Raw genomic sequence first — 22,605 nt, 5'->3', positions numbered from 1 at the left:
GGTCCCAGAGTGTTTGGAGGACATGACGAGGATGTTACCTTTTGAGATAAAAATTAAGAAATACAGGACTAGAGAATTTTTCTTTTTTTAAGAAATCTGGGATTTAGACATTTTATTTAAAGCAATAGAGTTCTGAGTTTCTGAGAAGGTTTTTGTTTGCAAGAAGCAACATTGTACCAAAGGGGGACATGGTTGTCTACAAAGGAGGGGTAATGACTAAATGCATCCAATGAGGATGGGATTCAAACCCATGTGTGCAGAGCACAAAGGATTAGTAGTCCATCACTTTAACCACTCGGCCACCTCATCTGAGGTGTCAAGAAAAAGACAGGAGGAGAAATCTAAGGCCAGCAGAGATAGGGACAATAAGGAGTTTCTAAACACTAAGCGGAGGCAGGGGCTGAATGAGCTCCCCCCTCACATCTAGTGAGGAGCTGCGGAAAAGACTTCAGGAACAGACCATGTTTGCACAGACACACCTACTCTGCCTAGGTATGCAGCATGATGGGGCCACTTTCCAAAAATGACCAGTTTTGGCTGGTGGTGGGTTACAAATCACTTTAGCATTGAGTGGAATGAAATGTTATTATACTTCCTGCATGAGTGAAGGGCAGCAGGACATGTGGTAAACACCACAGCTTGCACACCCACCGATATAGCTTTTCCCACTGACATAGCTGCCACCTCTTGGGAAGTGGATTAACTTGGGGAAGTGGATTAGTCCGTCCTGATGGAGGGGTGGGTGGGTGAGGAATAGCTTTTATTGGACTTCATAGAAGTGATTGAGAACATCATCCTAAACCAGTAGTCCCCAAACATTTCACACTGTGCCCTCTTAGCCGTGGCTGGGAGTGGAGCTGTTGCTTGCTGAGGAGAGGGGTGCAGACAGGGGTAAGGGGGTCGAGGCCGAGCTGGGCACCAGAGGCCCAGGCTGAGGGTGGGGTTGGGGAAGAGTTGGGACAAAGTGGGGCTGAGTGCTGCTCCCTCCATGGGGGCTGGCTCAGGCCCTGAGGTGCCCCCGTGAATGTTCCTCTGTGTCCCCCTAGGACTCATGCCCCACATTTTGGGAACCACTGAACCCTACTCACTAAGCAGGGGCTAGTGATGCCAAAGCCCAGGGAAAGGGAGAACAAGTGCGGGGCCCCCAGCACCGGAGCCATGTGAAGGGGCTGCAGGAGAGGGGCAATGGCTGGTGGCCCAGGGAGTTAAGGGCAAAGGGGGCACAGGAGGGGGCAGGAGGTAGGGGTGAAGGAGGTGTAAGGGTTGGGAGTGCAGGAGCTAGCGGTAAAGGGGGAGGGGGATCGTCCAGGGGCAATGGGGAAGTGCCAAAGTACAAGCTTTGCCCAGGGCACCATTTTCCCTAATGCTGGTCTGAGCAAACAATTGGAAATGACCCTTCAGTGAGACCAGAACCATCATGTAGAAAAGCCCCTTTGTTAAGTGGCTGTGGCTGAGGGCTTAGGGAGATGGGTTAAACAATAACAGGCATTTTTCTGTGGAGGTTTGATTCTTGCCTGTTAGGCCAGGCTGGTGTGTGGTGTCTCCATGGCTGCACTTTCAGTCTCTGATCTGCCACAGGGAGCCAAGTCTAGACATATTCAGAGGCTCCATGCCAGGGTTTCTCCAACTTCTTTTCACTGCAACCCCCTTCTGCTAAAAAAAACTCACTACATGTCTCTGGAAAGAGGGACCAAGCTCCTCCACACTGAGCAGAAGCAGGGGAGACAAAGCCTGAGCCCTGCCCCAGTTAGAGGAGAGCAAATCCAGAGCTTGAGGGATTCAGCCCTGGGTGGTGGGGCTCAGACTTCTGGCTTCAGCCCCAGGCCCCAACAAGTCTAATGCCAGCCCTGGTGACCCCATTAAAACAGGGTTATGACCCACTTTGGGGTCCTGACTCACAGTTTGAGAACCACTGCTCTGTGCTGACGGGAGAGAGTTTTCCTGTGGGTGCAGTTAATCCACTTCGCAAGAGTTGGCAGCTATGTCAGTGGGAGAAGCTATATCGGTGGGTGTGCAAGCTGTGGTGTTTACCACATTTATGAAGTTTAATCAAACCCCATTTTAAAACCACCTGTGGTCTGGGAATGGCAAAGGACCTCGATGAAGCAGGGTCTGTCCTTCAAAGTGCTGGACATCACAGTTCCATACTTCTGTTGTCATGGGGATATTGCTCAGTGGTAGAGTGCTTGGCTGCAGTTTATGTAGTCCTCAGTTCAAACCAGCGTGTTCTCTTATAACCCTCTTTCTTTTTTTTTTAAAAGGAAAACATTTCCATTTCCATTCTCCATTCTGTTCAGGAGCTCCACTCTACGGGGTGCTTGATATGAATGTAAACACTCAACATTTCGCTGTCCAAATGCATAAAACCTAGCAAAGCTGTCCATTGGCTGAAATCAGTTCCAGTCCTCTAAGTGTCTAGTTTATGTTTTCATCAGTTAAACAAAGGTATCATAGGAATGTACATTTGCAGATCCCTCTTCTCCAGGGGTTGTGCTGTGCAGAAGAACAAGAACCACATCCAGCTGCAGTTCAGGAGTCTGATGACCAAAGAGCCACGAATTGTTCTGAGGGCTGGAGAAAATGCCTTCTAGTGAGCTATTGAACGAGCTCAACCTGTTTAGCTTATCAAAAGAAGATTGAAAGGTGACTTCATTGAAGTGTTGAAGTGCCTTAATGGAGACAAAAGATTGGGTATTAAAGGGCTTTTTAATCGAGGAGAGAAAGGCATAACAAGACCCAATGTCTGGAAGGTGAAAAGAGACAAATTCATATTAGGAATAAGACACAAATATTCAACAGCGAGGATGATTCACCACAGGAACAAGCTACCAAGGAAAGTGGTGGATTTGCCATCTCCTGATGTCATCTAATGGAGACTAGATGCCTTTCTGGAATGTGTTTGCCCCAAAAGTAGCTCTGGTGTCATACAGGAGGCCTATGATATGCAGGGGGTCAGATTAGATGCTCTAGTTGTCTCTTCTGGCCATAAAGTCGACTAATTTCTGAAAAACTGAGTGTAGCATTGGGAGCAGTGTCCAATGTTTTCCTGTCTAGCCGGCTTGCTTCCTAGAACAAACGCTCCTTGAATGGGGTGATCCACAGGGAGTAGCTCAAACCTCCAAAGTGCCTGGGCAGGGGCAGGACATTAGCACAGCAAGGGAGGGGTGTGGCAGTGACATCACAAAGGCCTTTTGCAGGACCTCAGACTATTGGTCAGAGGTGGTGGGGAGGTGGTGACCTCACAGAGAGATGCTGACATCAGCCAGGCAGGAGAGGGGCGAGGGGCCAGGGAAACCTCAGAGACCCCTGTGGCTTTGCTTCAGCAAGTCTCCTTCTCCAGGTCTCTCTTTGAGGACTGAGAGTGTATTCGGGTTCACGTATGTGAGCACCAGGAGGAACCTCTTTCGAGTTTTCTCCTTCCCTTTTAGTGATTTTACTAGAAAACAGCCGTCCCTGTTTAGAAGGTAAGAGCCTCCTCGAGGTTTGAAACCTGTTCAGTCTGATCCATCTGGTGACAGTTGAATTCTAGGCATGGAAAAAACGAGCTTAAGGAGGCAGAATTTTATTGTGCACCTGGGATTTTGTCCTTAGAATCACTGGGGTCATTAGGGTTTGTCCTTTTGGTTTCACCTTTTCCTCCATCCCTCCCTCCTTTCTCTTTGTCTCTTGCTTCTTTTGTCCTTTCTCCTGTTCCCCTCCCAACACCAGGAGGGGTGTGCGTATGTGTCTCAGGGGAATGCTCTGCAGCTCCCACTGTGGGAGGTCCACCCGAAAATGTGGGGCTGAAATAGTGCTCGGGCAGCGATCCCCACCGGTGACCTGGGCCATCCTTTGGGCGAGAACCCTCAGCCTGCCGTCCTCAGTCTCTAACCTGATTGGCTGAGCAGGGGGTTATTGACAGGGAGGAGACTCAGGTCCTTGTTGTTCTCTTTGAAGCCCAAGGAAATAAGTCAGAACCAGTCATATGTTCGATGAATTTTGCTGCTCTTCTGCATTAATGGTCTCTGAGCAGTTCATGATTCTAACATTGCAGTTCTCCTCAAATAGTTGCTGAATATTTATTGTGCACTGTTGTTGGTCTGGAGCTCATCCGAGAGCACTTTATTCAGGTCATTCAGTGTCTGAAATTCAAGATCTGATGGTTAGTTTGAAAATCAGGGCTCTTGGGTCCTATTCCCAACTCTGCCACTGGCTGGCTGTGTGACCTAAGACAAGTCAATTCTCCTTTCTCAGCCTTAGCTTCTTCCTCTTTCAAGTAGGGATAATAATAATCCGCTCCTACCTACCTCACGGTGGGTGGGGATCCATTGGAGAGTGTCACTAGGAGTAGTGCATAATATGTGGTGTCCTATCACGTTTACTCACAGCAGATTATGACATAATAGAATAGCTGAAATAGTCTATTTGATTTGTATTTTTTATTTTGAAATTGTTAAGAGCAGCAATTACTGAGCTCAGACTGAAGGATCTTATCTCATGTTTGTGATCTAAGTGTCTCCTCTTTGTGTGCGACGAGCCAATTTAACACACTGTGACAAACAGGAGATGCTTTTGTTTTGCAACAAAATATTTTTGCAAAGAACTTTCATCCCACTTGTTTTGATTTCGAGAAACAAACTGGTTTAGTCTGAAGGGGATTTTCTGACAGAAATGGTTTCAATGAAATTTCCCCACCATCTCGATTCCTGGCCTCTATCCCTTTCTCTGGGTTTTTTTTTGTCCATTAGAACAGGAGTCAGGACTGTTGGCTTCTCTTTCTGGCTCTGCCACCACCTTGTTGTGTAGGCCCTTGGGAAGGTCACTTCCCTTCTTTGTACTTCAGGCTTCTCCCCATCTGTCCAATGTGAACAGGGACAGTTCTCGAACTCTGGGCAGTCATTTTCGGCGGGGCCCCAGCAGGGATAACTAAAAATTTATAAGACTTTCATTTCTTAGGAACCGGTTCCCTATAAAAAGTTCTGATTTAAGGGATGTGCCACAATATGTATTTTTTGTACCAATAGCATTACCATGCGTCTGTATTTTCCCAGGAGGAATTTTTAAATTTTTTAATTTTAAAAATTCCTCCCAGACAGTGATTTAAGAACCAAAAAGCCTGACATGTCCAGGAAAATACGGGTGTATGTTAACCCTACCTAAAGTTCTTTTTTAAAAAGATGGGCCTGAACCAGAAATGAGCTCCATTTCACATGTGTGGGTCCCCGCCACTCCCTGGGGGTGTGCTAGGGTGACCAGATGTCCCGATTTTATAGGGACAGTCCCAATTTTCGGGTCTTTTTCTTATATAGGATCCTATTACCCCCCACCCCCAGCCCGATTTTTCACACTTGCTGTCTGGTCACCCTAGGGTGTGCACATGTGTGGGTCCCAGCTGCTCCCTGCCCCCCTCATTGAAGCAAGTGTGCAGGGTTACTGCCCGGGGAACTGCAGGCACCAGTGAACATGGGGCTGGCTGGAGGCAAGGCAGGGGCTGACTGGAGGTAGGGTCTGGCTGCAGGCAGGGCAAGGGGTGCGGGGCTGGCTGGAGATGGGGTGTGTGGGGCTGGCTGGCTTCAGGTAGGGCCGCAGGGGGGTGCGGCAGGGGTTGGCAGGGCTGGAGACAGAGGAGTGTGGGACTGGCTGGCTTCAGGCAGGGTGGTGCACCAGGGGTTGGCTGGAGACAGGGCGGGGGGTGCGGGGCTGGCTGCAGGCAGGGCAGGGGGTGCGGGGCCGGTGGTGTAGGGCTGGTGCGGGCAGGGGGGTGTGGGGAGCTGGCTGGCTTCAGGCAGAGCCGCAGGGGGTACGACAGGGGTTGGCTGGAGACAGGGCAGGGGGTGCGGGGCCGGTGGTGTAGGGCTGGTGCAGGCAGGGGGGTGTGGGGAGCTGGCTGGCTTCAGGCAGGGCCACAGGGGGTACGACAGGGGTTGGCTGGAGACAGGGCACGGGGTGCAGGGCTGGCTGCAGGGGGTGCGGGGCTGGTGCAGGCAGGGTGTGCAGCAGGGGCTGGCTGTGAGCAGGAGGTGCAGAGCTGGCTGGAGACGGGCTGGCTGCAGGCAGGGCAGGGGGTGCGGGGCTGGTTGGAGATGGGCTGGCTGTGGCCAGGGGATGTGGGGCTGGCTGGAGGCAGGGGCAGGTGCAGGCAGGGCAGGGGGTGTGGGGCTGTCTGGAGGCAGGGGCAGGTGCAGGCAGGGCAGGGGGTGAGGGGCTGGAGGCAGGGCAGGGGGTGTGGGGCTGGCTGGAGGCAGGGGCTGGTGCAGGCCGGGCAGGGGGTGTGGGGCTGGCTGGAGGCAGGGGCAGGTGTAGGCAGGGCAGGGGGTGAGGGGCTTTAGGCAGGGCAGGGGGTGCAGGTACAGAGGGTCCAGCCCACCCTGTACGGTAAGTGCCCCCTCCTCCCTCCCTCAGCACCAGGGTAGCAGCAGCAGCCCGGGGCTTGGGGGCTATTTAAATGGCCCGGGGCTCCCCTGCTTCCACTGCCCCGGCCCTGTAAATAGCTGAGGGAGCCCTGGGGAAGCGGCGGGGCTCTGGGGGCTATTTAAAGGGCCGGGGCGGTAGAAGCAGTGGGAACCCTGGACTTTTTAAATAGCCCCCAGCACCCCGCAGCCCTACCCCAGCCCTATCCCAGCCCCTGCTGGGAGCCCCAGGCCCTTTAAATTGCCCCCTGAGGAAGCCGGGCCACCCTGGTACAGCGCACCAGCTCTTGCCAGTACGCAGTACCAGGGCTTGGCCACGGGGCCCTCTTAGGGGTGGGGCCCGATTCAGGGGAATCAGGAGAATCGGCCTAAAGCTGGCCCTGTGTGGGGGTGGGGTGGGGTGGGGCAGGACTTGGTCCCATTCTGGGCACCACCAAAAATTATACTAACCTGCCGCCCCTGTCCAGCCCAACCTTCTGCTGATGCACCTCAGCCCACACCCCTGCAGGGTTTGAAGTTTCCATTGCTTAAACTCCAGGACACTGGGGAATTTCAGCTCCCCTTTGCCCAGAGGGAACCTTCACCCCACTCCCAGCCAGGCTCTTATCCATGGGATCACTGTAGGGGGGCTGGGTCCCCCTGGGGGGGGTCTTTTCTCTCTCTACGACAGGCCAGAGTGCAATAACTGGGGCATCTGAGCACCCAGGACCTTCTGTGGGGCTGCCATTCCCCTTCCCCTTCTGTGGTCTCGTCTGTCATTGACTCCAGCCTTTTTTCTATCCATCGTCAGCACCATCCCAAGCCAGCTGCACTCGCCTTAAAAAGACAGTGTCCCCTGGTGGGTGTAAATCACTGACCTCCCTCCTCCCTGAGCACTGACTGCCCCTCTGTTTCCTGGCCTCTCAGTCTGTGCAGATGGGACCTTTGCCTCCAGTGCTGGAGGATTCGCCCTTCTCATCTACCCTTGTCCCAAGCAGCACAGCGGGTGGGAATCTTACATGTACTGAGGAGACTTAGGAGCAGAAACCGCCCCCGACCTTCCATGCAATTGGCACTTGCCCCTCACTGAGCAGGGTTGAAACTCCTGCAGGGAGACTGCTGGGCCACATCCCCTCTGGGCATGAGCAAAGCAGCAGGGTGAAAAAAAGCCTGGAGATTGAACCCAGGGCCTCATACATGCAAAGCATGTGCTCTACCACTGACCTACATCCACAATTAGCCTTTGCTTGCTATGGGTTACACCAGAGGTAGGTAACCTATGGCACGTGTGCCGAAGGTGGCACATGAGCTGATTTTCAGTGGCACTCACACTGCCCAGGTCCTGGCCACCAGTCTTGGGGGCTCTGCATTTTAATTTAATTTTAAATGAAGCTTCTTAAACATTTTAAAAAACCTTATTTACTTTACATACAACAATAGTTAGTTATATATTATAGACTTATAGAAAGAGACCTTCTAAAAACATTAAAATGTATCACTGGCATGCGGAACCTTGAATTAGAGTGAATAAATGAAGACTCGGCACAGCACTTCTGAAAGGTTGCTGACCCCTGGGTTACACTCAGAGCCCTCTTGTTTCCAGAGCATCCAGTGGCCTAAGAGCAGCCTGGGGGACACATTCCCTGCTCTGAGGGCAAACCTGCTGTCCTGGAGGCTGCTGGTTCTTCGGGGTCACTTTGCAGCAGGGCCAGATTCGATGTGTGGGGCAGAGAGAGTGGGTGCCCTGGACTCAGGGTGCAGAGATGCACTCAGCCCTCTCCCCTGCATTGGGTGGGGGGTGCTGCCACCCCCTGCTGGAAGGTAATGGGAGGGGAGGGGCACTGTGAGTCGCTCAACACCTGACCCTGGTGTCAGCAGTGGTGTGGGAAGCTCCAGGTGTTTCTAGGATCTGCTATTGCCACCTGCCTGTGAAGTCCAGCTTTCCCCAGCACATTCACTGCAGTGAAGAATCACTCCCAGTTTCCCTTCTATCTGCAGCAGGATTAGCCTGTGTTGGTGGATCTAGTTGTAGATTGTTATTCATTCCCCACCTTGACAATTCACACAGTCCCTTTCCCATGCAGATTCCCAGCGCCTCAGTGATCCTGGTAGCAGGGGTTGGGTCCTGGAAAATCAGGAAAATAACATGGATTTGTTTACATTGCAAGTGAAGAATAATTGAAGGTTTTCTGGTTTAAAGTCACTTTTCCCTGACTGGGAATTGAACCCAGGCCTTGGCAGTGAGAGTGCCAAATCCTAACCACTAGACCACAAGGGAGATTTTTTTTTCTCTTTTACTACACTTTCTTAGGCTACTTTTTAGCCACTTTCTGAAACTGTTCCACTGTCCACTCCCTGAGGGGCTAAGAGCAGAGAACCCCTGTGCTCAGGGTCACAACCTCAGCCCAACCCAAGTCACTGAATCAAACTCAAATCATGCTTCCTCCAGCAGGATCACAGAGCCACACAAAAAAAACCCATGAGGAACAATCCTCCTCTGCCTTCATTTACCCCATCGCAACCCTCTCAGCAGCCCGCTCTTGCGGGAAGGACTGAGCTGATAGGAGCTCTGGCATAGAGACCAAGGGAGGGGTGTTGCACCCCCTGGGTGTTAGCTGATCACATTCTGACTCCGTGTAACGGCGCTCTGAGCTTTGCCATCTTGTGAGTTCTGAGTGCTGAGCCCCCCGGACCCTTCTGCTGGGAGTATGGGGATTACACAACAGTTGCAAGCCCTTTTCCCGTCTCCTTGTCCTCCTCGGCTTCCCCAGACCTTCCCCACAAATGGTTCTATCAGGCGCTGGAGGGATCTAAGAACCTGCAGGTTTCCCGAACCCACCTCTTAAGGCAAGCAGTGATTCCCTTCTCTGACACTCCTGGGCCTGGGCTTCTTTTGAGTTTTTCCCTAGGGGGCCTGACTCCCTGTGAAAATGTGAGTGTGGCATGTGGGGAACTCAGACTCTCCCCCACTAGATGAGTCCAACAGCACCTCCCCTTGGTGGGAGATTCCTAAATTCCACCCTCCCACCCTGGTTACTCTGACCAGCTGATGGCGGCAGCATGCTAAATCAACCCCAGCTCTCTGGTCTAGAAAGCAGCATCTAACCAGCCTTGTGACAGCTCCGGTTTGCTCGCTGGAGACATAATGAACCAGGAAAGAAGGCAAATGTCAGACAGGGAACCTCAGCTCACAAATAAACACCCTCAGGCTCCTTCTACACTGCGACTGGGCAGTTGACTGACTTTAAATCTAGCTAGCTCAGTTGGTAGAGCATGATGCTCTTAATCCCACCATCATCAATCCAAGCCCCATGGTGGGTGGTAGCAACAGCCCTTAGGTGTCACTCTTCTGCTAATAGTCACAGTCCAAAATGAAACAAACTCTCCATGCTCTTCGGCAGGTCATGTTTCCTCCTCTCTCTGAGCTTCAGTAAAACATGAAGAGAGACTAAACTGACATTTGCATCCTCTGTTAAGAGAGGATTTTCTCCTCTTCCATTCTACCCCAGGCAAGAAGAGGGGATAATAACCATTTAACAGATGATTGCAGAGAGAAAAGTTTGGTCTTTATAAATAGGACGATGATCAATTGGTCTCCATGTCCACTGACGGTAGGACAAGAAGTAATGGGCTTAATCTGCAGCCAGGGAGATTCACGTTAGATGTTGGGAACAGTTTTCTAACTCTGAGTGTAGTTAATCTCTGGAATAGGCTCCCAAGGGTGTCTGTGGAGTCTCTGTCCTCGGAGGTTTTTAAGTACAGGTTGAACAAACCTCTGTCAAGGATACTCTACATATACTTGGTCCCATAGACAACCTGCTCTGGCTCTGGTTCCCTCCTGCTCCCTGCCTGGGCCGGCTGCTGTGGGCACTTGACCCCACATGGCCCTGACACATCGTCTCTGCTTGGCCCTGCCTCAGCAGAGGGGGCTGGATTTCATGACCTCTCCAGGGCCCTTGCAGCCGTACAGCTCTGTAATTCGATGCCATCGCAATATAATATAAACAACAACAAAAGTGGAAACACCCCAATCTAACATCTAACAATTCAGCGTGAACTGACATTCCACAGCACAAAGTGACAATACGTAGGAGTGCAAAGCCCGACAATTCAGCACAATGCAAATGAACTCCCCATGGGGCAAAATGACACACTGCAAAAGAGCTCAGCTCAAACCAACGCAACACAAGGCAGTGCAAAAACCATACAACACGAAACAATGCGTCAGAGTGCAAAGTGACACTGTGCAAAACAGCTCAGCGTGGAACAACGACACAGCACAAACCCACACAATAGAATCCTATAGAAAGGTGGGGCAGGGAGGGACCCCGAGAGTCAGGGCCAAGTCTCCCTAGGCCACCCTGACAGGTGTTTGAAGAACAGAGAAACAAAGGGCACCATGAACTTATGTTTTGTGGATGAGTCAAGAAAAGGGAGCAGCATTGTCCCCCTCGGGCAGCCCCTGTTCAATTCCAGGTCAGAAAGCAAAACTCTTCTGCAGGAATATCCAAAAAATGTTGTGTTTCACTTCACTTCATAAGTACAGTTGTGTGGCAATTAAATGATGACCCGAAAGTTTCATAAAAGTGTGGGAAATACGGACATATCTGAGAAAAGGCCTGGAATGAAGGAAGACAAAAAATTGATGGGTCGAGAGAACAGGCCCTGTTTCCCCTGGTTTGGAGCTTCTCTCACAACTACTGGAATAGAAAAGCTAAGCAAATGGGGTTCTATTGTTCCAAAGGAGATTGAAGTGAGGCCATTTTCTCCAGATAGAATTAATGGTAATGTCAGGAGTGGGATGTGAAACCACATCTCTATGCAGAGACCAGAACACACAAGGGACTGGAAAAAAATGAGTCTTATAACTAGCACTTTAGACCAGTCCACCATCCTGATACTACAAAGACTATGCCTTATGAACCCTAGTTTTCATTAATAGTTGATAAACTCTTTAGGGAGGTCGAGATGGCACATCTCTTTCAACTCCTAGAGACCTTCTACAGCACAGCTGATTTTAGACACACTCAGCCGGACCTAAAGTTACACGTTTCCTGCTCCATGAGTTCTGCGGTGTTGTAATCTCCCTGCTCATGTTTTAAGTGAACAAAAGATGGGTGCTGGCATTCTGAGAAAGTAATGGTGAACCTCAAAATCCTGCCCTGGGGGCCAGACAGTTAAGCACCCACAACCTCTACCATGACAGTATCCTGTCTGGGAAAAACTCACTGCTCATTTCTGTGTTGTTCTATCACTGTGGTCCCCACTTTCCTATTGCTTGTCTGTATAATCTCTGTCTGGTTCTGTGATTGTTTCTGTCTGCTGTATAATTAAATTGTTGGGCGTAAACCAATTAAGGTGGTGGGGTATAATTGGTTAGATAATCATGTTACAGTGTGTTAGGATTGGTTAGTTAAATTTCAGTTAAGTGATTGGTTAAGGCATAGCTAAGCAGAACTCCAATTTTACTATATAGTCTGCAGTCAATCAGGAAGTAAGGGGGGGAAAGAGAATGAGGGTAGAGAAATGCTCAGGCACTAAGACAACAGCAATGACAACCCACTAATGCTTCCATAGCTGGCAGGATTCAAACCTGCATGGGGAGACCCCAATGGATTTCTAGTCCATCACCTTAACCACTCAGCCACAACTACTTGTTGTATAGCTGTTTCACTACTCAATGATTTTGTACTCACAGAATTGTCACTTCAACTTGCTCAGACCAGCTCCCCCAGCACACTCCTGGCTGTGCATTAGTGTAAGTGTGTCCTTGGCTGAACAGCAAGAGTTCCTGCCCATTTCCCTTCCAGCTGGAGCATGATTAGAGTGTGTCTGTGTTAACGACATTGCTGTAGATTGTTGTTCATTCCCCACACTGACAATTCAGACAGTCCCTTTCCTATTCAAATCTCCACCATATCATTCCAACAGCAGGGGTCAGGATTTCTCTGGGGCACTGAAATGTTTCAGGGGGCTGGTGCGTGAGCTCAGCCTTGCATTCCATCCCTACGGGGGAACCGCTCCCACAATGCAGACGTCCGGCTAGACAGGGTAGGAAGTGACCCAGGGGGATTGTCGAGGCTGACAGCCTTAAAGCTGCAGTACCGCTCAGTGTGTTGCGGGCGGATCCCCGCCGAGCGGGCGGCAAGGAGAGCTTGCCACAATCAGGGCCCTGGGGTTGGGGCTCGGTGGAGAGGGCGGGCCCGAGTCCCCCTACCCCACCCCGAGGGGGGGGTTTATGGACTCTGGCCGCTAGGCCGTGCTACCCCACTCCGAGGAGGAGGTTGTTGGACTCTGGCCGCTAGGCCGTGCTACCCCGCCCCGAAGGGGGTGTTTATGGACTCCGGCCGCTAGGCCGCGCTACCCCGCCCCGAAGGGGGTGTTTATGGACTCCGGCCGCGAGGCCGCGCTACCCCACCCCGAAGGGGGTGTTTATGGACTCCGGACGCTAGGCCGTAATACGCCGGCTACCAGGGGCAGACCAAAGGACAAGTGAGTGGCGCGGCGCTAGGCCCCCAGCCCGCCCCTGCCACAAGGGGGTGCTGGGGTGCCAGACCCGTCACAACTGGCACCTGACCAGGGACCTGAACGGGCCTGAGATAAGGCCACAGAACCCAAAATGGACCCTGAGAAACTCTTGAAGTGGCTGCTGGAAAATCATCAGCAGCAGATGGCACAACAGCAGCAGCAGCAAACTCAGCTTCTCCAGCAGCTGGCGGCCCAGCAGCAGGCACAAGCGGCCCAGCAGCAGACACAAGCGGCCCAGCAGCAGGCACAAGCTGCACAGCGACAGGAACAGCAGCAGCAGCTGATCCGGGAGCTGACAACCCAGCAGCAGGCGAACCGGGAGCGGCTGGTTCAACAGATGGCGGCTCTAATCGGACCGGCACCTAGTACGCTTCTAGGGGCCGTCAGGGGCAACCCCGGCGAGGGTCTGGGGGGATTACCCGTGCGCCTAGCTAAGATGGGGCCGGGGGATGACCCCGAGGCCTTCCTCGTGACCTTTGAACGCGTCGCGACCGCCGTACAGTGGCCCCTCACTCATTGGGCCACGATACTGGCACCCTACCTGACGGGCCCAGCTCAAGCAGCGTACCGGAACTTGGACCCCCAAGACGCACTGGACTACACGAAGGTCAAGGCCGCCATCTTGGACGAAGTTGGCGTCAGCCTTGAGACCTACCGCCAGCGACTCCGCCAGGAACGATACACGCCAGGGGCCAGGCCGCGGGCCGTGGCCCAGCGAATCCGGGACCTCTGTTGGAGGTGGCTGGAGCAGGAAGGGCGGACGGGTGTTCAAGTGGCCAAGATGGTAGCCTTAGAGCAGTTCCTGTAAGCCCTGCCTCCGGGAGGGAAGGAATGGGTGCAGCGACACCGCTCCAAGACCCTCGCGATTTCCCTGATGGAGGACTACCAGGCAGCAGATGGGGAATTGAAGACCAACCCCCAGTGGGGAGAGCCCGGGGGACGGAGCCCAGGGCAGGCCCGGGGGCCACGTAAGTGGGATGGGGGAGACCCTCGGCGGCATGTCCAGCCCCCCGGAATACCAGTAACCCGGGGCCCTAGGGAGACACCCCGAGGAGATATCCCGCGACGACCGGAGGAGGCACCAGCAAGGCCGGGCAGCCCCCGCCACAACCCTATCGAAGAAGGGAGACGGGACCGCTGCTACGAGTGCGGTCAGGTAGGGCACTTCAGGAGGGAGTGCCCGTACATGGATTGCAATTATGGGCAGGTGTGGACGGCGGGTCACCGGGCCCGGGCTTGGGAGCCGGGGAAAATTGTTCTGCCGGTGAAGGTGGATGGGACGTCTGCCTGGGCCTTAGTTGACTCCGGGTGTAGCCAGACGGTTATTCGGGAGGGGCTGATTAAGCCCACCGGCCCCGCCGGGGCCCCCATCCGGCTACAGTGCATCCATGGGGATGTGAAGCCTTACCCCACTGTCTGGGTACAGCTAGAGGCGGCCCAACACCGGGCGCGGTGTCTAGTGGGGGTGGCTCCTAAGTTGGCTTACCCCGTGGTCTTAGGGCTTGACTGGCCGGGCTTCACAAACCTCTTGAGGGAAGGGGCTACGCCGCCCGGGAGGAGAACTGGGAAACGGGCTAGACGACCGGGATTATTAGGCCAGCCTATTATTATTAGGACATAGGCCACGAGCTTACCCCAGCCCATTCGGTGCCGTGGGCCGGACACCTAGATAGGGAGAAGACGTTGCAAAGGGTGGCCCAGAGGTCCTTTTGGCCGGGCATCCATGCAGAGGTACGAGATTATTGCGCCTCCTGCCCAGAATGCCAGAGAGCCAGTCCAAAAGGTGTACCAAGGGCCCCCCTCGTACCCTTGCCGGTGGTGGGGACACCTTTTGACCGGATAGGCCTGGATCTCGTGGGACCCCTGGAGAAGAGCGGCACAGGTCATAAGTACATCATGGTGGTGGTCGATTATGCCACACGCTATCCCGAAGCGGTGCCACTGAGGTCCACCACAGCACCGGTCATTGCTAACAAACTATTGCAGATCTTCGCTCGGGTAGGTATCCCGAGGGAGATACTAACGGACCAAGGAATGAATGTGACCTCTAGATTGATGGCAGAGCTGTGCAGGCTGCTGAACATCCGGGCACTAAAGACCTCCGTCTACCACCCCCAGACGGATGGCTTGGTCGAGCGATTCAACAGCACTTTGAAGGCCATGCTGAGAAAGTTTGTAGAGGACGACCCACGGCACTGGGATAAACTACTCCCCGCACTCCTCTTCGCGGTGTGAGAGGTACCCCAGGCGTCCACGGGGTTCTCCCCCTTTGAGCTCCTCTATGGGAGGAAGCCTAGGGGTATCCTCGATCTCCTAAGGGAAACCTGGGAAGAGCAGGAGACCCGTGTTCGAGGGTCGGTGCAGTATATCCTCCACCTGCGGGAACGCCTCCGGGAGCTGGGGACCTTGGCCCGCGAAAATCTGGTTAGAGCCCAGCAGACTCAGGAGGCTCAGTATAACAAGGGGGCCAAGGTGCGAACTTTCGGCCCGGGGGATCGGGTCCTCTTGCTGCTTCCTTCCTCAGAGTCCAAGCTGCTGGCCAAGTGGCAGGGCCCCTTTGAAGTGGTCAGGTGGATTGGGCCGGTCGACTATGAGGTACGGTTGTCCGGGCGAAGGAGGGATACCCAGGTCTACCACGTGAACCTCCTTAAGGCCTGGAGGGACCGAGAGGGCCTGCTGATAGCCCCATACCCGCCAGAACCGGAGTTGGGGCCGCTGGTGGGAGAGCCCGAGGCAGCCAGGATGGCGGACATAGGCCACGAGCTTACCCCAGCCCAGCGGGACCAGGTAGAACGACTGGTGGCGGCGTTCCCCGTGGTTTTGGCGACGCGACCCGGACGAACCACGTTAGCAAACCACCACATTGCTACCGTTCCAGGGCACAAAGTGCGGGACACACACCGCCCGCTCCCCAGGAAGATGTGGGAGACAGTGAAGGAGGAGCTCGGGCTGATGCTAGCCTTAGGGGTGGTGGAAGAGTCGCGGAGTGAATGGCGGAGCCCCATAGTGTTGGTCCCCAAGCCAGACGGGACATCTGCATCGACTTCCGCAAGGTAAACGCAATTTCACGTTTTGACGCCTATCCCATGCCCAGGGTGGATGAGCTGCTGGAGCGGCTAGGAAAAGCCGAGTTCATCTCCACCCTGGACTTGACGAAGGGATATTGGCAGATCCCGTTAACACCGGCCTCACGAGAAAAGACAGCATTTCCAATGCCGTTCGGACTCTACCAATTTACGATGATGCCATTCGGATTGCACGGGGCCGCGGCTACCTTCCAGCGACTCATGAACCAGGTGCTGAACGCACACAATGAATACGCCGCAGCGTACATCGATGACATTGTCATCTACAGTAGCACTTGGGAGGAACATCTGCAACACCTGACCGAAGTTCTACGGGCATTAGGCGAAGCCGGCCTCACCGCGAACCCGGCGAAATGTCACCTGGGCCAGAAGGAGGTGACTTACCTGGGCTACACGGTTGGCCGGGGGAAGATCCGTCCCCTCGTAGACAAGGTGGAAGCATTAAGGACGTACCCTACACCCACAACCAAGCGGCAAGTGCGGCAGTTCTTGGGGCTGGCCGGGTACTATTGGCGGTTTGTGCCTAACTTCGCCACACTCGCTGCCCCACTGACGGAGTTGACGTGCAGTTCACAACCCCAGAAAGTACACTGGACGGAAGGCTGCGAAAAGGCCTTTTGCGCCCTGAGCGAACAATTAACCCGGGAACCGGTACTAGTCCAACCGGATTTTTCAAAACCCTTTATCCTACAGACGGATGCCTCGGAGGTGGGACTGGGGGCCGTACTGTCACAGGAGGTAGGGGAAGAAGAACACCCGGTCTTGTACCTTAGCCGCAAGCTGTTCCCCCGCGAAACCCGGTACTCCACCATAGAACGTGAGGCCTTGGCAGTGAAGTGGGCGGTCGAAGCACTAAGGTACTATCTATTAGGGAACCCCTTCTCCTTAGTGACTGACCACGCACCCCTCCGATGGATCAATAGTATGAAGGAGATGAATAACCGGATCATGCAGTGGTACCTGTCCCTCCAACCCTACGCCTTCCACGTGTCACATCGGCCAGGCAAGGCTCATGGGAACGCAGACTTCTTCTCCCGCATCAGGGAGGAGGAGGGGGAGGCGAGAGTCCAGGGTCAGCCGGGCCCGACGGCTGTCTTAAGGGGGAGGGTGTGTGACGGGGCGGGACAGCCCCGCACTGGTACAGCAGGGGTTAACCCTTCCTTGCTAGCAGAGGAAGCCACGCCCAGGAAGCTCTGCTGGGCATGCTCCAACTGGCAGACCGGTATAAAAACCTGCAGGTCTGCTCAGTCTGGGCTGGCCACCAGGGGAGAAGGACGCAGACCGTCAGCTCCTGCAGAAGGAGAGCCCATGAGCCTGGACCGGGGCGTCAGCCGAGCAGAGGCCGCCCCGGAGACCCCGGGGAGTGACGCCGGCCATGAGGGACCTACGGGGGAACCGCTCCCACAACGCAGACATCCGGCTAGACAGGGTAGGAAGTGACCCAGGGGGATTGTCGAGGCTGACAGCCTTAAAGCTGCAGTACCGCTCGGCGTGTTGCGGGCGGATCCCCGCCGAGCGGGCGGCAAGGAGAGCTTGCCACAATCAGGGCCCTGGGGTCGGGGCTCGGTGGAGAGGGCGGGCCCGAGTCCCCCTACCCCACCCCGTGCTACCCCACCCCGAGGGGGGGGTTGTTGGACTCCGGCCGCTAGGCCGCGCTACCCCGCCCCGAAGGGGGTGTTTATGGACTCTGGCCGCTAGGCCGTGCTACCCCACTCCGAGGAGGAGGTTGTTGGACTCCGGCTGCTAGGCCGTGCTACCCCACCCCGAAGGGGGGGTTTATGGACTCTGGCCGGTAGGCTGTAATACGCCGGCTACCAGGGGCAGACCGAAGGACAAGTGAGTGGCGCGGCGCTAGGCCCCCAGCCCGCCCCTGCCACAAGGGGGTGCTGGGGTGCCAGACCCTTCACAGACCCCTATAGGATTAGAACAGGACACGTTCTCAAGCAGCATGTTTCTTACTTTGCCCATCTGTCAATTTTGATTATGATCGATGGAAATATTTTGCCATTGGGTCGTGTGTTTACACAGAAATTGACATTTACCCACAAACACGTAATTCTTCCAGTCCTGCCTAGTCTGCCCTGGGTGAGTTTAGAGGGACACATTCCCCCTTCCCACTCCCCATGCCAGGCCTGGACTCTCCATGCTGCCCACTTCCCACACAGCTGGGATCCTTCCCTGATCTCCCCTCAGAGCTCTGCCCCCCACCCAGTGGCGTAGCCAAGTTTTCAGCATAGGGGGAGCAAAAAACATAAAAGCCCCCCCCTTGACTCCCCCTCTGGCCACGCCCTCAGACCAGAACCTCCCCCGCCGCTCACCTTCCCTCCTGCGCTGCCGCCTGTCCCCAGCTCCTGTCCCAGCGCTTGGCTGTGCCTGCACCGGCCGGCAGGTGCCGCTTCCACGGCGGCCTGCTGCTGCCGCCCTGCCGCTCCTCTGGCCATGCGGCCGGCAGGCACCATTCCGTGCCTGCCAGCCTGATGGGAAGTGGCTGCTTCTGCTGAATCCCGCCACCTATGCTACTGCCCCCATCCCCACTTCTGGGATCCCCTCTGAACACTGTCCAACTCCCCTGCTGGCAGGATCCTTTCCCCTGCCTTCCCTCCGAGCAAGAGCTCTGGACTGTTCCTACACTGGGAATTGAACCCAGGCTGCCTGGGTGGAAAAAAAAGCAGGAATCTTAGCCACTAGACCATATGGGACTTGCACAAGTAATAATCCATTTACACATTCACTAACCCATTCACACATTCACATTCATTAACATTTAAAAGTAGCCGTTCAAAAACTTCAAAACAGACTTCAAAGAGAATCTGCAGAGTTACAATTTATTTGCAAACTTAACACCATTAATTTGAGCTTGAATAGGGACTGGGAGTGGCTGGCTCACTACAAAAGCAATTTTCCCTCTCTTGGTATTGACACCTCCCCATCAGTTATTGGCAGTGGACCACATCCACCCTGACTGAATTGGCCTTCAACACTGGTTCTCCCCTTGTAAGGTAACTCCCTTCATGTCATGTTCCAATATATATTTATGCCTGTATCTGCAATTTTCACCCCATGCATCTGGGGAAGTGGGTTTTTGACCAAATAAATCTGTTAGTCCTCGCTGTTTTTGTGAAATAAAAGCAAAACACATTCTAAGCTGATCTTAACCCTTTCAGTGCCCTTACAAACTTAGATGCTTCTCACCACAGGCTGGCTGGTTGCTTTTCATCCAGGTTCTCCCCTTTGATCAGCTCTTCAGTCGCTTGGTGTGATGGTGTCTGGAGGTGGAGGTGGAAGAGAGAGGAAAAGCATGGCAAATGTTTCTCTTTTTATCATGTCCTTCCTTCCCCATTGGCTTTGTGGCCCTCTTCAGAGTCAGGTGAGCATCACTGCATCTCTCCAAGCAAGGTTGAGCAATTCCCCTCGTGTGGCCTCATGCAGGTGATGGCTGATTCCCCCAATTTACAGCATAGTGACAACCATACTACACAATTCTCGTAACTTCATATGCATGAATGGTATACATAGATGGGTAGAGAAATGACTTTCAGCAGATCATATTGTTGGTGCCATTAGGCATATCCCTAGATAACTCAGGAGGGTAGAAAAACAGTGTCTTAATGAAGCTTTTCTGTACCAGGCCTGAATGGACCAAAGTTATTTTATGCTTGTCCAAAGTGCCTCCATGTCTAAACTCTGATTGAACTCCCAGGTTAGAAGTGAGAATGGAATGTGTAACTGCTCCTTATCAGTACAACACGGACAGCAGGAGATAGTAAATAGGGGCCCTACTTGTGTTTAGTTTAGAAAGAGGGGAGGCAAAGTAATAAATTCAGAAGTAAACCAAGGTAACAGCCTTGAAAAGTTACGAGATAAATTGTTTGCTGTCAAGGATGATTTAACCTGTTTGATGTATACACTATATAGGAGTGGGGAGGAGACTAGTGGGGGGTAATGAGGATGCCTTATTGAAGTGATGTATAAGAAGAGACACACACAGCTTGTATCTGTGTGCAGGATTTGAGATTGTAAATATCTCCCTGGCACCTTACTTGAGCTCAAATAAACTTTTTCTGCATTCTCCACCCTGGTGTGATAATTAGTGCGACGCACACCGGGCAACGAACCACTGTTTGCTGCCTCAGGCCTTTTGGGCCGGCAACAGTCTTGGCGTCCCTGGGTGGGCTCGAGGCAAAATTGTGCCTTGCCCGGACTCCTCCAATGGCCGGTGGACGACAGTCACAGCCGATGCCAGCGCGCACCGGTGCTTTTACCGGGGGCCTCGGCAGGGACGTGTCAGACCGACCTTGGAAGGTACAACGGTGCAACGCACTCAGATAGTGGAGAAGCAGCTGCGGGCGACGGTGAGGAACCGGTCCTGTGGAAAAGGTAGGAACAGTTCAGTGCTGTTAACCTTTTGTTTGCCTGTTAAGACCTGGGGACGCCCAGTGTCTTCCCATAGGTATGGGGCAGGGATGGAGTACAGGCAGGGCACAGTGTATACCCCCAGAATGCATTCTAGCAAATTGGAAAGTGTTTGGTTTGGATCCAATGATTAAGGGTAAACTAAAAAGGTTCTGTACAGTAGACTGGCCTCAATATCAACTAGAGAGCCAGGAAAGGTGGCCACCAGAAGGATCACTTAATTATAACATGATCCTTCAATTACTTTTGTTTTGTTAGCGAATGGGTAGCTTTTGAAACTGTTTGTATAAAGAGCTCTTGTAAAAAATCCCCCATCATATGCCCCAGAGCTGCACTGGGAGGAGGATTGTCCGTGGGAATAATGGTCTTGGTGTGTGTGTGTGTGTGTGTGTATACCAGTGTGAGTGTCTGTTACTGGAAGACGCCCAGATTAACCTGTGAAGCAAATGCTAATGATCAGGAGTAGTCTAACGCAAGCCCAGTAACTAGTGGATCTTTAGGAGATCCGACCCACGGTGGGCTGATTCAGCCTGGCATCGTCCGGCGAGGAAGCTGCCTGGGTCTAGGAATGTGTGAACCTATCTTTCCCCCCCCTTCCTTTCCGTGTGGGCTACTGACAGTCTGATCATCTCACTGAATGCAATTAGAGTAAGTGGCTCCTCTCCCAGAGACTAGCCGAAGCTCTTTGCTGAATGGAGATGTAGAAGAGTCAGTCATCCTCGTTAATCTCTCCTGTGTGAGTGTCCTGTAGGGAGAGATTCTTAGTTTATGAGCCGCTAGCGCGGACAGGGCCCCCCTCTCTGTGTGTGTAAGTGGAAAATGGGGGGAAGGGACAGTCTAAACATTCTACCTTACCCCCTAAGGGTACCCCAGCATAGTACATGTACGTACATTATGGTCCTGAAACCTGCAGGTATTTAGAGAATTGGAATGTTTACACGCGTGAAAATCCATCTAAACAATGTCCATTAGAAGGTATCTTCAATCTAGATAAGATCATATATCTCAGAGGAGCTTTTAATTACCAAAGGAAAAGCCTCTGACACATTGTGAGCAATTCGTCTAGGAATGGGTTAATTTGAAACTCAGCTAAGCCCAGAGATAAAGAGAGCTGCTCTGTGTATTAGGTCAGACTATGTTAAGTACAAAGAAAAACTGCTTTTAGCCCCAGCTGGCTGTGGGAAAATATAGACAGAGGTAACTTAAAGGTAATCTAAGTTACAGAACTGAGATTGCATTTGCAAAGCTTAACTGTTCAGTGAGATTTAACAGTCTTTGCAATCCCAGAGCTGGTATGGCTTGGTGACCTGAACTGGAATCTCTGAAAGAGACACTGCAGGAGATTCCAGGGTGTAAAAGAACAGCTCTCCCAAGAGTGGAAGCATGTTGGAAATACTGGATAAGCTGTATACAGAATAATCTCCCGTCCACCTATTCCCCTTCTCTGAATGTTATATACAGACGTGGTCAGTCTGGATATGTGTGAGTATTAAAATGGCTTAAGGCTTGGGGAAGCTTTGGGGTTTGGTTATATGGTGTGTTTTATCCTTCCCCCAACGTCCTGCAGTAGATAAATTGGTAACAGATTTGTTACAGTTTGGTGAGTAATTGAGAATGGGGGAGCCCTATAGAATTTACACCATTTATCTGTTTTACCTTTGTTATGTTGTGTTTCTTTTGTTTGGAACTGTTGGTGTTATATGTTGAGGAACATGATTAAAGGTGAGCCTACTCTCAGCTGCAGTAAGTCTGAGAACTGGAAAGGGGTTCTACCCCCAGTTGCAGCAGGACTGGGCAATAGAGTAGTTGGAGAAAAAGAACAAATATGTACTTGATAACTAGAATTGAGCAATTAAGAGCATAGATCATGACCCAGACAGCAACTCAAACCTGCGCCCAGGGCAAGTTGCAGGCTTTGAGACAGGATTTCCAGTTAGAAAAGGAAGCCCTGGCTAAGCAAGTACCAGTCCTTCAGGGACTTGCCAAAATTTAACTATTTGTGCTCAGTCGTAACAGCAGTGTGTTTGCTACAAGAGGAAATTAAATAATTAAACACCAGTGGGCCATGTGTTTTGCCCAGGTGGCAAGCCTCATAAGGGAGGACTCGGGTAGTCTTGTGTTAAAATGTTTTAGGGAGAAAAAAAGACCAGAAGGGTGGGGGCTAGTTGAGAAGCCAACCCCCCCCCCCTTAGTTAAAACTGGCAGTGGAG

At 52.8% G+C, this 22,605-nt stretch overlaps 2 non-coding genes across 2 annotated transcripts; both read right to left on the bottom strand.

The window, feature by feature from the left end:
* Positions 1-227: 227 nt before the first annotated feature.
* On the bottom strand, positions 228-309 carry TRNAS-ACU. Its single transcript has one exon. It is a non-coding gene; the product is annotated as a tRNA-Ser (tRNA).
* An 8,265-nt stretch (positions 310-8,574) lies between these two features.
* Positions 8,575-8,646, bottom strand: TRNAE-CUC. The gene has a single exon. It is a non-coding gene; the product is annotated as a tRNA-Glu (tRNA).
* Positions 8,647-22,605: the final 13,959 nt, after the last annotated feature.

The sequence above is a fragment of the Mauremys reevesii genome, linkage group 23 (genome assembly GCF_016161935.1).
Source record: "Mauremys reevesii isolate NIE-2019 linkage group 23, ASM1616193v1, whole genome shotgun sequence".
Taxonomy (NCBI): domain Eukaryota; kingdom Metazoa; phylum Chordata; order Testudines; family Geoemydidae; genus Mauremys; species Mauremys reevesii.
Note: the sequence above shows the minus strand (reverse complement) of the source record. Positions and strands in the feature narration are given on the sequence as shown.